At 47.5% G+C, this 13,384-nt stretch overlaps 1 long non-coding RNA gene across 1 annotated transcript; it reads left to right on the top strand.

Annotated features, from left to right (window-relative positions):
• Positions 1 to 6,017: 6,017 nt before the first annotated feature.
• Positions 6,018 to 9,404, top strand: LOC141751700 (uncharacterized). Its single transcript, XR_012590052.1, has 4 exons — positions 6,018 to 6,086; positions 6,228 to 6,609; positions 6,738 to 6,873; positions 8,770 to 9,404. It is a non-coding gene; the product is annotated as an uncharacterized LOC141751700 (long non-coding RNA).
• Positions 9,405 to 13,384: the final 3,980 nt, after the last annotated feature.

Below are 13,384 nucleotides of genomic sequence, written 5' to 3'. Positions count from 1 at the left end.
TTGTAAATAAAAGCAACCTGTAAACAAAGCAGGATTTTCTTTCAGTGTGCAGTTCTTTCTTTGCTTTTGCAGACTGAAAGCGTGCTCCGTGTATCCGGGGGATGGCACCCCTGTTCCCTCAGGCAGGAGGAGCAGGGGACTGTGACAGCTGAGCGCTGCATTAGTATTTTTAGTGTGTGGAACAGTAGCCCAGGCTGCTTAGTGGGTGCCCTTCTTTCTTCCAAGGGGAGACGCAGCAAGGGCAATGGCAGGGTGTCCTGTCACGCTGTCCTTTGGCCTCTGCAGGTTGAGAGCTCCTCTGTAGGGATGGGGACGGCCTTTTACGCATCGTCACGGCCGTCAGCCATTTTTGCATGGACCAGTTTAGGACAGGAGAAGTCTGTAGGAATTAAAGATGGTGCAACCAGACCAGCCACTCAGACGGAGCTCTGTCAGGACCAAGATGTGTGTGGGGCTGGCGTTTCTTGTTCCTGGCAGGGCCAGGAAGGTTTACACTGAAGCACATGGATATGACTAGTCAACTGCAATAAGCCCAGTAGCCTTTTGGGCATACCTGGGGGCAGGACAAGCCTGGGTGCACCACTCCCCTGCCAGCAGCCACAGGCACAGCTGTAGAAGAAACCAGGGAAATAGCTGTTCATTGCAGCAAACAGCTTTACACCACGAACACAGCAACTCGATGACCCTCTGTAGCATTAGGTCGCAGAGGTCTGTAGGACGAGCAGTGTTTCGGATGGTGCGTGAGCTGCTTCAGGGGAAGACGTCAGTAGTGATTGCCGCAGCCCACGGGCCACATCAGCTCGCGGAGGTAAGGGCTGTTTGCTGCTGTTAACAGCAGGGCTCAGGGTGCAGCCGCCAGTGTTCCTGCTGGGCCAGGGCTCCGTGGTCCGGCGAGGAGGGGCTGCCATGGGATCCTCGCCGCCAACACGTGGCTGGTCCTGTCGGTCCAGCTTCCTTGTAAGGCAAGTTAGACACTGTTAATAGGCTCCCCTGGGAGATTGCCATTAGAACTATCTTTAAGATGAGAATTATCATTTCCAGCTAAAAGCTGGTTTTCACCTACAGAAAGCATATGGTTAGTTTTCCAGAGAAAATTTTGATTTTTTGATAGAAATAAAATTTCTCAAATGGAAAATTTCTGACCAAAACCTGCTACATTTTCAATCATGTGAGAGAAGAACATTTTCTGAAAGAGCTGCTCTTTAAAGGGAAGCAAAACAGAGCAAATGCAGGTGTGGAAAGTGAACCAGCTCCAGAACTAGGCAGCCAGATAAGCTGGGCCAAGGTTTTTAACTACTTTTTCTCTGCTTAAACAACAGAGAAGTGGCCAAGTGGTTAGTATTTTATTATCTTAACCAATGCCATTTGTCCTTAAGAGAAAAGCCAGCGCTATAGGTGACTTGGAGGAGCAGCACCAGAGGAGAGGCGCGCAGCTGCAGTGCAGGAAGAAGGCCCGACCGTGCTCCTGGCTGCTGCCCGGCGCCCAGGGCCAGTGCCGGGGCGGTAGCCAGCCCCAACGGCCTCCCCGGCAGAGGAGCCACGCCGAGCCCTGACGCAGAGGGGTCGTGCGGGTAAACAGTGCACCATATCCTCGGCGTTCGGCCACAGAATGGCCGCTCTGCTGCTAGCTGTTTCTGCCAGCCAGCACACAGGGACCAAGGCAGCGCCGCAGCCCTGCCCGAGGACCACGTCCCCCCGGGTCCCCGCGCGCCCCGGGGCTGCCCGGCGTGGTCAGCGGGTCTGTGCGGTGGGGACGGGTGCGCAGCCAGCAGCCCGGAGAGGCGGCTCCATTGTCCAGAGAGGCACACGTTGCGTTTGCACGCCCCAGAAATCTCCTCAGGTGTGCTCTACAGGCCCTGCCGAAGCTGCACCAGGTATTTCCAGGCCTGAGCCACAGCAGGTCTGTCTGGAGGGAGCAGTGGGCCCTTCGCCAGCGCTGCGATGGCAGCTCTGCTGGCCAGGCACGGCTTGCAGCGGCCAAGGCCAGCAGCACAGAGGCCGGCCCGCCTGGGCGCTTCCCAGGCACCCTCTGTAGGGCACAGACCGGCACGGCTGATGGCCAGCCCTGGTGCGAGCCCTGAGCGTCAGCTCTGCCCGAACCACCACCAGCACCGCCCTGGCAGGGGCCGGCGGGGCAGAAGCCCTGGCAAAATGGCGAGTGGTGGCTGTAGTGATTTCAGAGACATCGAACAGGAGCTTCTCCTGGGGCAAAACAAATCCAAGGGGAGCCGCGTGCTAAAATAGACGAATGTGTATAAGTATTACCAATAGATTATAACGTATTCATCTAGTAATGGCAAATTTGAGACCAATATAAAATGATAGATACATGCTGGTGTCTCTTGGGCCATGTAAACATGAACATGAACTTCAGCTGAGGTTTGATCTGGTCACATCTGATTACTCATTGCCATTCCCCAGGTCCAGACACACTACATTTCTTTTCTCTGCCTCAGGCATAAAGTCACGATTTCTGGTTTTTTATTAAAAATCAAAACATACAGTTTTACAGCTAACCCGGTATCACCAAAAGAAGCAGCCCCGTTTCCACCCCCCGCTGCCGGTCACTCTATTTCAGCACCTCCTTTGCAGCCCTTGTGCGGCTGGGTGTGTTCATCTCCCTTGAAAAACAGCCCGTTAAGGACAGAAATGACAGTGTTTTCCCCTGGAACAGCTGCTTAATCTGACTCGCGCTATGAGCACAGGGCTGTGAGCCAGTGAGGGAAAGGGAATGCAGCGGGGACCCGGGGCTGGGCTGAAGGAGCCCCAGCTGCCCTTTCCCGCGGAAGCCCCGGTTCGGCCGTGGGGATGGGGTGCCCCCCAGGTGCAGGATGTCAGAGAACCCCCTCGTCTTTCACACTGCGGTTTGCACATCCTGCGCGCAACATCACGCAGGGCACAGTACATCAAGAGGCGGTAGCTCAGTGACATAATAAAACTCGGTCATAAGTGTTTAAAACTTTTTTTGAGTATTTAGTTCTTAAGGATATGCACATATCTGCTGAGCACGAGTCTCTGCTACAACTCTCTCTGAGGTAAGGGAGGATACATAGCCCTGAGTTCGACCTGAAGGCCTCATCCATAAAGCATCTTTCTTCCCAGCCAGTACCTTCTTTCCCTTTTGCTGTCCAGCTCCAAATTGTATCATCCTGTCGCCCTCATGCTTGTTATTGGTGGAATGTCACTAAGGAAAAATGAATTGCCATTAGCAATTGGTTTCACCTAAGTCAGAGTTAGCTACTCAAATATTCATGCTCTGCGTGCATCTAATATTTATGAAGGAAGAATTACTGAGTTGCCCATAGCCATTTCTGAATCTCCCAAAAAAAGATAGGTGAAAGGGATCAGCGAAAAAGAAAAGAAAAAAAAAAAAAGATGATTAATACATTTGGGGCTTGGTGTTCTGCATTGTTTGTGCTGTGTTTCTCTTTGGTGTCAGTGAGACAGAATGAAGACTGATTTATATGCCACAGCTGTAGCAAACAAAAGAAGAAGCGACCAGGGAAATGGCTAGAGGTAAAAATGCCGGTGCAAAGGGCTAAAGGCCTGCACCTGGGTACTGCTTCCCATGCAGTCTACCCCCCCTTGGAGCACCTTGTGAAATCAGATTATCTGCTGGACACAGGAGTTCAAACAGCCCTTCAAAAGATTTGTCTTAATAATTGCTGCCTTATCTTAACTTCTGTTTTTTTATCAGCCAAACTGCTGCTGGGAGGCAGATCCTGAGGATAAGGTGCTGTCACTCTTAATTATTATTACCTCTTATAATGAAAACACATTTGTTCATCCTTCTGTGCACTTGGAAATGGTATAACTAATGAATATCTAGTGTTTTATCAATATTTTCAATAACATAAAAGAAACATTATGAGTATGGCCCCACTGTACAAAATGATTGTACATTAAATGCCATTAAATAAATAGCATACTTGCTTCTCATTTATTTATATTCAAATATAAACCAATTACTCAGTAAGAATGAAACACATTTTTACATTCTCAGAAAACCATTCTCTCCTGAAAACCAAATTTTGCAGTTAAGATGCTGTGGGGCTATTTTCCACCACAGAAGGAACGTGGTAATTAGCACTAGAACTAGCAGGTACTTTCTGAAATGAGAGAGATGATAGAGAATGCTATTTCTTCGCTTACTTATGATGGGAGAACAAAACAATTCTCTTTGAAAGCCCACTAATGAATTTGGCTTGTAGTATTTATCAAAGCAACAGCCACCATTAGCATTCTCAAACTGTTTTTTCTCATACTTTGAGAACTAAATATGAATTACTTGGATGAAGTGAAAGCCCAGCGTCGGTTGTACCTGTCGAAGACCTTAAATTCAGAAATGATGTGCACATATCCATCTTCTGTGGCCCGCAGCTCCTCCCCTGGTCTGGTGGTTGCCACCGAGGGTGTCTGGGTGGGACTCGCTCGTCGGCGCTCTGCGCTGAGCCCCGTCGCAGAGCACAGGCTCCGAGCATCACACCGAGAGCGAGACAGACCAGACAGGACCAGAGCCGTGCCCCAAACTGCAGAGGAAAGAACAGTGAGCAGAGGGTTATGTAAAACACAACATGAATTAGAGCAGTGCGCATTTTACTGGCTCTTGATAGAGTATTTGCTCTTCTCTGCCTCTGGATTTACCCTTTTGCTCTTCTCTACCCTCTGGATTTACATTAACTGATAATCTTTTGACCTTGAGTTAATAAGAGGGCATCACATTCTCTCTTCTTTAGCCAAAAAGAGGAAATGGAGTGATATTTTTGTACGCCTTTGGGACGGTGTGTCCACAAGGAACTATGCAGGGGACTAACACAACATCTGCTCGCTCAGAAACCTTCCTGCTCCCCGCTTGGGCCAACTAGTCACCGGTTAACTGGTGGTGAGCACGAGATCCATTCCTTGCAGGTAATGAGGGCTTGATTAGACCCTGGCATAGGCAGATGATGTCCAAAGGAAAAAGGATTTTGGAGGACAGGCAGATAAAAGCAATGCTTTTATGACAAGCATTTAACAGCTGACACCGAGAGTGGCAGGCTGGAGCTGCGAGAGGAGCCCAAGGCCTGGCTCCAGCGCTCAAACGCTCACATCATCTGTCAGCGACACACAGATTTTTCTCATTGTCTTGTGCTTGTGTGTTCCTCCCCTTCCAAAAGAATCCTTCCGTATGCTGCAATATTTTACTTCTAAAAAGGCTTATTCGGAATTCAAGTGGTTTTGTCAGAGTTGAGCCATTTTCCCACACAAATTACTGTAGAAAAGGGTAAGGCACTGAAGAATTTCCTACAGCTTTCCACCTGAAGTATGATTTCCTGCATAAATAATCACCCTCCTTTTGGAGTATCAGACTATGACAGCCGCAGCACAGTTCTTCCCAAAAATACCTCTAGCTCTTCCGCTGCTTCCGTTCAGAGTTCAAGACGTTGTTTTGGGAACTGTGAAGAGACAGTGGTGACAAAATGAAGCTGAGAAGGTAGGTAATGGTAGTGGCCGAAAGACGCGGAGTCACAAGGTCTTTCCGCAGGTACAGTGTGAAGGCGCAGGCTGGCTCCGCGAGGACACGGGTCACAGCACTTAATGCTTTTCTAAGGAAGGTGTTTCACAATGCAGCCGTCTGTATTATTAAAATGAGGAACATGGGATATGAAATGCCTTTTCCTTCTAAACACCCATTCTGTAATTACCCTGCTCTCTCCCCGAGGGAGCGTGTCTGTGGGTGTTGTCTAATGGTTATTACCTGCACACCCACAGACAGCCGGGACATGCAGCGCGCTCCACCACACCTCCCCTGTTACCAACACTGCTTAATCAGCCTTGCTTAATTTGTTCCTTTGTTCGACTGGTAACAAGTAAGCTGGTGTCCAGCAGAACACAAGGAGTTACTCCTGATCAGATTACCCGAGATCTGTCCCAGCTGGGGCATTCCCTCACACCTGTGTTGTCAGATTAAGGGTGATAAGGAGCTGCTGATAAGCAATAAGGAGCACACAAGTGCTCCCAGAGAACCCCGTGCATTCCCTTGATCTTTCCTTACACCTTAGTGCTATGTGAAAATCTTTTGCTTTAGGATGGAGAGGAGGAACCAGGTAATTACGCTCCCGGTGGCAGGTCTTTCATGCAGGACACAGCAACGGAAACCTGCTGCTTACTGAAGCAGGCAAAATATATGTGACTAAAAAAAAATTAATCACAAAGACCTGGGTGACCTAATCTCTTTTCTTCATTAGTATAAAGAGGGAGAAGCCCTGGGATCTGTGTAGAAAGAAACAAAAGTGTGTCTGAAGGCAGGTTGCTAATCGGCTGCAGCTCCAGGGATGCGGCAGGGATGGATGCAGCTTCGCCCTGTGTCGCAGCCGGTACCCCAAACCCGCGCCCAGACAGCGCCTGCCCTGCTGGCTCCCCTTGGCCCTCTGCGTCCCCGGGCTGGAACAGAAACCTGGAGCCAGTATTGCAGTCGCGGTTCATCTGCCTGCCCAGCTTCCAACAGCAAATCAAAGGATGAGTCTCAGCAGCTGTACTTCGTGAACACCTCCCTCAGCTTCAACTATTCCCGGAGAACAGCAGCGAGCGCAGCCTGTGTCCGTGTCCCGCTTCACTGGCGATGCTTGTGTAAGTGTTGAGTTGATGCAATTATATGTCCCATTCTTAAAAATATTCTTTTTCTCACTGATACATCATTAGTTAGCTTGCAAAATGCTTAGAAAATGAGAATGCCAGTGAAACCTGGTGGTTTTTAGCAGGACAGAAGGCGTTCGCTGCTGCAGCTCTGACAGACCAAGGCCGCGTCCGCAGCCGCCTGCAGCCAGAGACGGCGAAATCGTCAGTTGCTGCAATGATGCAATCTGCGGCTCCTAAGGCTGCAACCTGGCACAGGTAAAACTGCATTCGGACTGCATTTCTGTGAGACTAACGCATTTTAATGACATTTGTAGCAGAAATTACCTGTTTCTTCGCTTTCTTAATCTCTGAAAGTTTTGCGAGCCCTTTCAGGCATGGAAGATTCCTGTAAGACAACCAGAACATGCATGAAAAAGAACAGGCTTTTGAAATCCAATCTTCTCCAGCTTAAAATAGAGGTAGTGCTAGGCTGTTGACAGTAGGTCTCTGAAGACTTTCAATATACTTTTTATTCCATGGCTCTGGCACCACATAGGAAATTAATTCAGCGACAATATTTTCATTAGATTATAGCCCAAGTTCTCAATCTTAGGCACATTTGTATGCTTGTAATACATTCTAATTACTTGTAAAGAATAAGTCTGTGTGCCGGTTGGTTTATTGAATATATTAAATTAATGAATAAATAAATTTGTCTCCATGCTGGGAATGCCACTCGACGTCAAAGCTTGCCGCAGAAGGAACCAGAAATGCACTCATTTGCGGTTTTGGTAAACGATACGATTTGTATTGTAGGTGGACTTTTCTGTCTCTTACAAGAGCAGCGATTGAGAAAAGCACTTTTTTTGCCTAAATAACAGAAATCCACTGTGTGAAGAGCCTGTTTTCTTTTTTCCTCTTTTTTTTTCCTTCCTTTTCTTTAAAATGATTGCTCATTATGAATTTAGTCAGGGGAATTACTCTTTCTGTCTGAGCTCAGCGCCTCACTTGGTTTCTCTAGGATGGAACTCTCAGGACATTCACCCACTCTCCTACAGAGTAGAAAGGAAAGGGCGCATACATGAATTGAAATGGTGATACTGGTGGAAAAAAGTATCCGATTTTGGTATTGTGTAGTTTCTGCCCATATTGTGGGGGTTTTCATTTATCTTGTCATATTTCAGTGAAAAAAAAAAAACATATAATCTTTAGCCTGGGAACAGAGTCACCAGAAGTGAGAATTTTTCTCAAAAGATGGGTAATCCACTATTTTTTAAGAGAGCTATTGAATTTCCATGGTGGAAGGACCAACTTTTTCTGTTCCCTCAAATGCAGAACTAGAAGAGGCTCATCTTACCCCCTTCTTCATTGGTTTGTTCAGTAATGTGTTACCTACCGAGTTCCTTTCATGGAATGATTTTCTTCTCTGGCCCGTAAGAGAAAAAAGTGCAGGTCGTAGCACGCAAGGAACCGACCTGGTGTTCTGGCAGCAGCGCCAGCACCGTTGCCTGGAGCAGTAGCTCTGAGAGTGCTTCGGCTTACAGGGAAATGCTCCTGGTTTCTCAGAACCATTGCATCCCCTTCAAAGTGCCAAATTTTCGGATAAAGCACCGTCCAAACTCCAAAATGCGGCGGGTTCAGGATCCCATCCTGACAGTGGGATCTCGTGACATCAGGAACGATGTCTTCAAATGAGCTTACCAAGAACTCAGACAAGAGCACAAGGGACTTTACACAGGAAAGATCATTCCTATTGCCTCTCAAAGGAAACGTAAGCAAGATTCAAGAGGTAAAGAAAATAGGCTTCTGGTGCTGGAAAGCTGTTCTGTCAGGCAAGGGGCTTGACGATAGGACTGGGGAAAAGAAAGAATGAAGATTTCTCTTGCAGCCTGCTGAAATAAGAATCAGTGGAATGAGACAATGTGGTTTTTTTGTGTTGTTCGGGCTGCAACGCTTTGTTAGAGAACTGTTCACCCATGTGAAAATGCATAACCCTGTCAACCTGCCAAGTGAAACTTTGGGTGATCGGCTGCGTAAGTGCTGGTAGCACAGGATAAAGCTGCCTTTGGCTACTTTCAATTACACGCCCAATTCTTTTAAGACTTCTGAATATTTGGGAAAGGAGAATATGCAGAACTTGTTTGTTTACATCAGATTGTGCTGTGTTTTCAGGTTTCTCAACTGCTTTCGGAGCATGTGAGCACAGCCCTAGCCCTTCCCCTTCCACATACCTGGCAACTTTGTCAATACAGCAAATGAATCCTCGCCAGGAGAAAGGAGCCGTTTCAGGCTGATGTTGTGCAGGGTTTCGTCATTCCGACAAAGTGGGAACTGGAGCAGAGACAGGCATTAAGCAGCGAATGCTTTGCAAAGCAAAGTGTCAGATCCTGGTGCTGCAGCGATGATTCAGGCAGCCCCAGGGGCATTACTGATGTCTGTGCTGGGCTGGGCTGGAGGAAAAGTGTCGTAACCAAGGGCACATCTTGGCCTTTCATCTTTCAGGCACTGCTGGAAGCGTGGCCAAGCACTGCTGGGCTTGTGTGCTGGTCAGAGCAGATGAGAAGTGAAGTCGGATTCCCTCTGCCTCCACCGAGACAGGACAGCCGTCCCAGGGCTCGCGAGGCGCTGGGTTGTCCACTGGGCAGCCGTTCTCCTGCTGCCAGGCTTGTCAGCAGCCAACGTACGCTGCAAGCATTACCAGGGAGTTTTGGCAGGAAGCTCTAAACATCTCATCTTCTTCAGAACTGAAATATTTTTTGTGGATCTGGAGGCTTTCAGGATGGCCTGCCTGTGCAAGTAGCTTTTTTCCATGGGTGATTGCGAGTGAGGTCTTTTGGATGAGGAACTCACTGAAGTTGACAGCTTAGTTCCTTTGAATTTCTGTACAGCTTTCTCTTCTGCACCAGGGTGGTGCTGAGCCTGCCCTAATTAGCCCAAATTACCGTACCTACAGAAAGCACGAATTCATTCTCATGGTACCTTGCTTATCTCTACGTAGAGCTACTGCAAAGACATGCCCTCGAGGGCATCACAGTAAACTTCTGGACCTTAATTCACATGTTCAAACCATTATTCAAACTTGCACACCAAACCTCCTACTGCTTTCAGCAATGTTCAGCTTCCATTAAAGAATGCTGTACCTTTTTCGGTTCTATTCTGCGTTCAGAGGTTTGAAGGGGCACGCTGAGGGGCCAGGACATCAAACACACTTCCAGGCGGCCAGGACTTAGCTGTCCAGAGCTGCTACGCCCTGTGACAAACCCGTCTATATTTGCCAGTCCTCGCTTTTACCAGATACTGCTTTTCCCTACGTGATTCTGCTTACCCGCTCCAACAGGAACCATTCCACAGGGGTAAGGAAGACTCCTGCTAGTACTACTAATGAAGCAATGCCTCAATTAGCTGTCAGATAGAAGTTTGTGAAAGCTGGAGCTGGTATCTGCAAGTCTGGAATATTTGTGTTTCCGTACCAAAAGCAACAATTACACCACAGGAAGAAAAACAAACCTCCACAGACTAAGTAGATAAAAATGAACAGGCTTAATCAAAGCAATGGAATGATATTTTATCAATCATCATGATTTCGCTTTGCCAAACTTTACCTTGTAACATTGGAGGAAAATGGATTTTTTTATTCTAGTGAAAAAATCTGACAGACTGGAACGAAAAGCTAACTTTCCGAAGGTTGGGAAAAGTCTCTTAAATGGTTAGTTTTGAACCAAATGCATATATGAGTGATTAAAGCTTTTGCTAATGAAAATACAATGGTAACATTATAATTTAATATAATTGAAAATTAAATAAGACGTTTACCTAACAGGATGTTTCTATGTAATCATTATTTTATTATTTCTGAAATAAGAATATCTGAACAAGACCAATTTTCCCCCCAAACTGCTCTTGCAAAACTACAGTATATTCCAGATACCTGTCCTGATTTTCCCGTCTCTTTTCTGCCTCGCAGCCATATAAAAAGCAGTCTCCTTGCTTCACTCTGACAACCTGAGGATTTCTTGCACTCTATTTCCTCCAAAATAAAAGATACCCATCTCTTATTTTGCCAAATCAAAGTCTGACCGAGATCCTTATCTGGGGCAGAATGGAGGCTGGAGCTCGTACGCAGCTTCCCAGGAAAGAGTAGGAGCCGCTTTTCCTTATCCATTTGGCTACTGCAGCCCCGCTTGCGACACAGTGGTACGGCAGTGATGGTCTCTAAGGTCATGCCCTCGCTGGCGTTTGTACCCGGGCTCTCCCTGGCACCCGGCGCGCGAGTCCAGGTGGTTTAGGCCGTGACCACCCATGTCGGTGGGAGCTGAGCGTAGGGTGGGGACCCCCCCTTGCCCTGCCCGGGCTCCTGCTCCCGGGAGCCTGACACCAGCTCAGGACCAGGAGAGGAGCAGAGCAGAGTCACAGGGCCCCGGGCAAACAGGACAGCACCCTAAAATGGGCCTGAAAAATAGGAACTATGAAGAACCCACCTAATGCACTGTACAACAATCCGAGAGTAGCGCGCAAGTATTTAGAGCACCATTGTATATTAGGTATAGAAAGAATTAGAGAAAGTATCTTTAGTACATTCTCCTTAAGACTCTGTAAGGAGTTAAGTCCTGCAGCAACTTCCAGAGAAGTCGTGGGCTCCCGTCAGAGAAGGCGTTTACAGGCACCACGACTCAGGGAACAGCATTTATTTTCAAAAAGGCTGCCAAAGAGCATAGATGGTTATTCCAATCAGATAGACAGGGCAGGGAAATGTTTAATGAATTAAAAATGTTCTTTTGTTGAAAAGAAGTTTATATGTAAGGGCTGTATGGGTGGCTAGGGGGGAAAAAAATGGAAGCGCCAGTTTAAAAAGAAAACAGCACTCTTTATCTTTCTGAGCCTGGCATGGTTGTGACATGACCAATGTCTTACAGATGGGAAAATCAAGAAGTGTTTGTGGCGTTTCTTTTCCAATTTTGCAGGAGAATCAAACAATCTTCCCCTTTATGCTTGAGTCTTCCCATCGTTTACCTTTCAGACTTGTTATGGCTGCTGAGAGCGTGAAAAATGAACCACGAAGGAAAGCACGAGGTGATGTTAAGTGAGGAGCACCGCCCCTGAGGGGTGCAGAGTTTACTAGCACGCCCCGTCCGACAGCAGCAGGCGGAGAAGGACCTGGCTTTGAAGGGATGCAGAATACAGTTGATTATTAAACTACGATACACACTGCGATCGGCAAAGAGAGGAGTGAGATAAAATAGATGCAGAGTGCATGCATATGTTCACATGGTGTGAAACAGTTTTCCAAGTAAGGCACGCTTAAAAAAAAAAAATTGCCCCATGTGCTCCACCTGTAGGACATCACAAAACCAGCATTTCCACGGTTACACGGCAGGTACGAGAACACGCCTGCGGTGGAGGAAAGGCCGGCACACTCAGGCAACGGGCAGCATTAACGACAGAATCTGCTGCGTCCCTCTGGAAGAAAAACTTCCTTCTATTTTTGTCAGATGCTGCCGTTGCATGCTACACGGCAAGAAGCTGTTGCTCACAGACTGGCATTGACATGGCAGGTAACAACACAGCCACCGCTCTCAGCAGCATTTCAGAGCAATATTTTCACAAGGATTAACTGTTCTTGAACAATTTCTCCAATATGTGAGGTACAAATAATCTTTTCTTCCCAATCAGACACGCAGGTCTTTCTTGTACAAACACTGCGGCCAGCAAAAGGAAAATCTTGTCCTCCAGTTATGCAAAATGCCTCCCATGACCCTGTGGTGGATTCTACGGATGCTGATGGAGGGCAGGACTGTGTTCCACAGGGCAGCCTTCTCTCCAGCACTGCAGTCCTGCAAAGTACAAATCATCGGCACATTCCTGTTCTTGCACAGCTTGGCTTTTGTGTGAGTTCATTCTCCAGATAATTCGCTTGGAAGAATTCGGGGCAATTTCCGATGCAGGAATAAGGAAGAATATTTGTGGCAGCAAGCAGGCCCCGTCTCTAGCAAACGTGGTCCCTCCAGTCAAGACCCACTTACCGGAGTAACCATGGGAGGAGCAGCAATGGGTGAATTGGTTGGGAAGGTTTTGTTCAACATGGAAAACAAAATTTGGAGAGCCAAGCGGGTACTAGAGATACCACTGCTGGACTGAACGAGCCCACCTTCATAGGGTGACTTCTGGTATCGCTCTTTTCAGCCTGCGAACATCCTTTGCCTTTCTTCAATGGCTCTTTCCCCCTCCACCTTACACTGTTCTTTGGCTTTTCTTTCATGTGTCTCCTGGGAGAAGCGCTGACCTGCACTTCCGCTCACTTGCAGCCTGCAATTCAGCAGTTCTTGGCCTAACAGCTCTGTCGTCATTACTTACGCTGGAAAACTCAAATGCAGGCAAATGTTTTCTGCAGGTAATTTCAAACAGTAACTCTTGCCTCTTCTCAGTATCACGAAGAAACCAAAGGGTTTGGACTGAGGTGCTCCCTTGCCATTACACTCAGGAAGTAAATCTGTACCAGAGATCTTGTCCTTCTCCAATGAACCAGCAGCCATAACTGAACAGGTCCCAAGTTCACAAACGATTTGGTGATGCTCTGTCAGGAAACCAACTGATGTTTCTTGCCTCTTTGTTAAAAAGACTCCCTTTGTCACCCGTGGTGGCAAGTAAAGGAGGTGGCAACTCCCAGACCAGCAGTCTGGTCTGGAACAGGGCTTCACAAGAGTCATAATTTCTGTCATCCCTACTTCCCAGTATGGTAGTGCGTGGGGTTTTGTCATTAACACCTCAATTTTTCATCAGACCTTTGTCC

The sequence above is a fragment of the Larus michahellis genome, chromosome 15 (genome assembly GCF_964199755.1).
Source record: "Larus michahellis chromosome 15, bLarMic1.1, whole genome shotgun sequence".
In the NCBI taxonomy this organism is placed as follows: domain Eukaryota; kingdom Metazoa; phylum Chordata; class Aves; order Charadriiformes; family Laridae; genus Larus; species Larus michahellis.
Note: the sequence above shows the minus strand (reverse complement) of the source record. Positions and strands in the feature narration are given on the sequence as shown.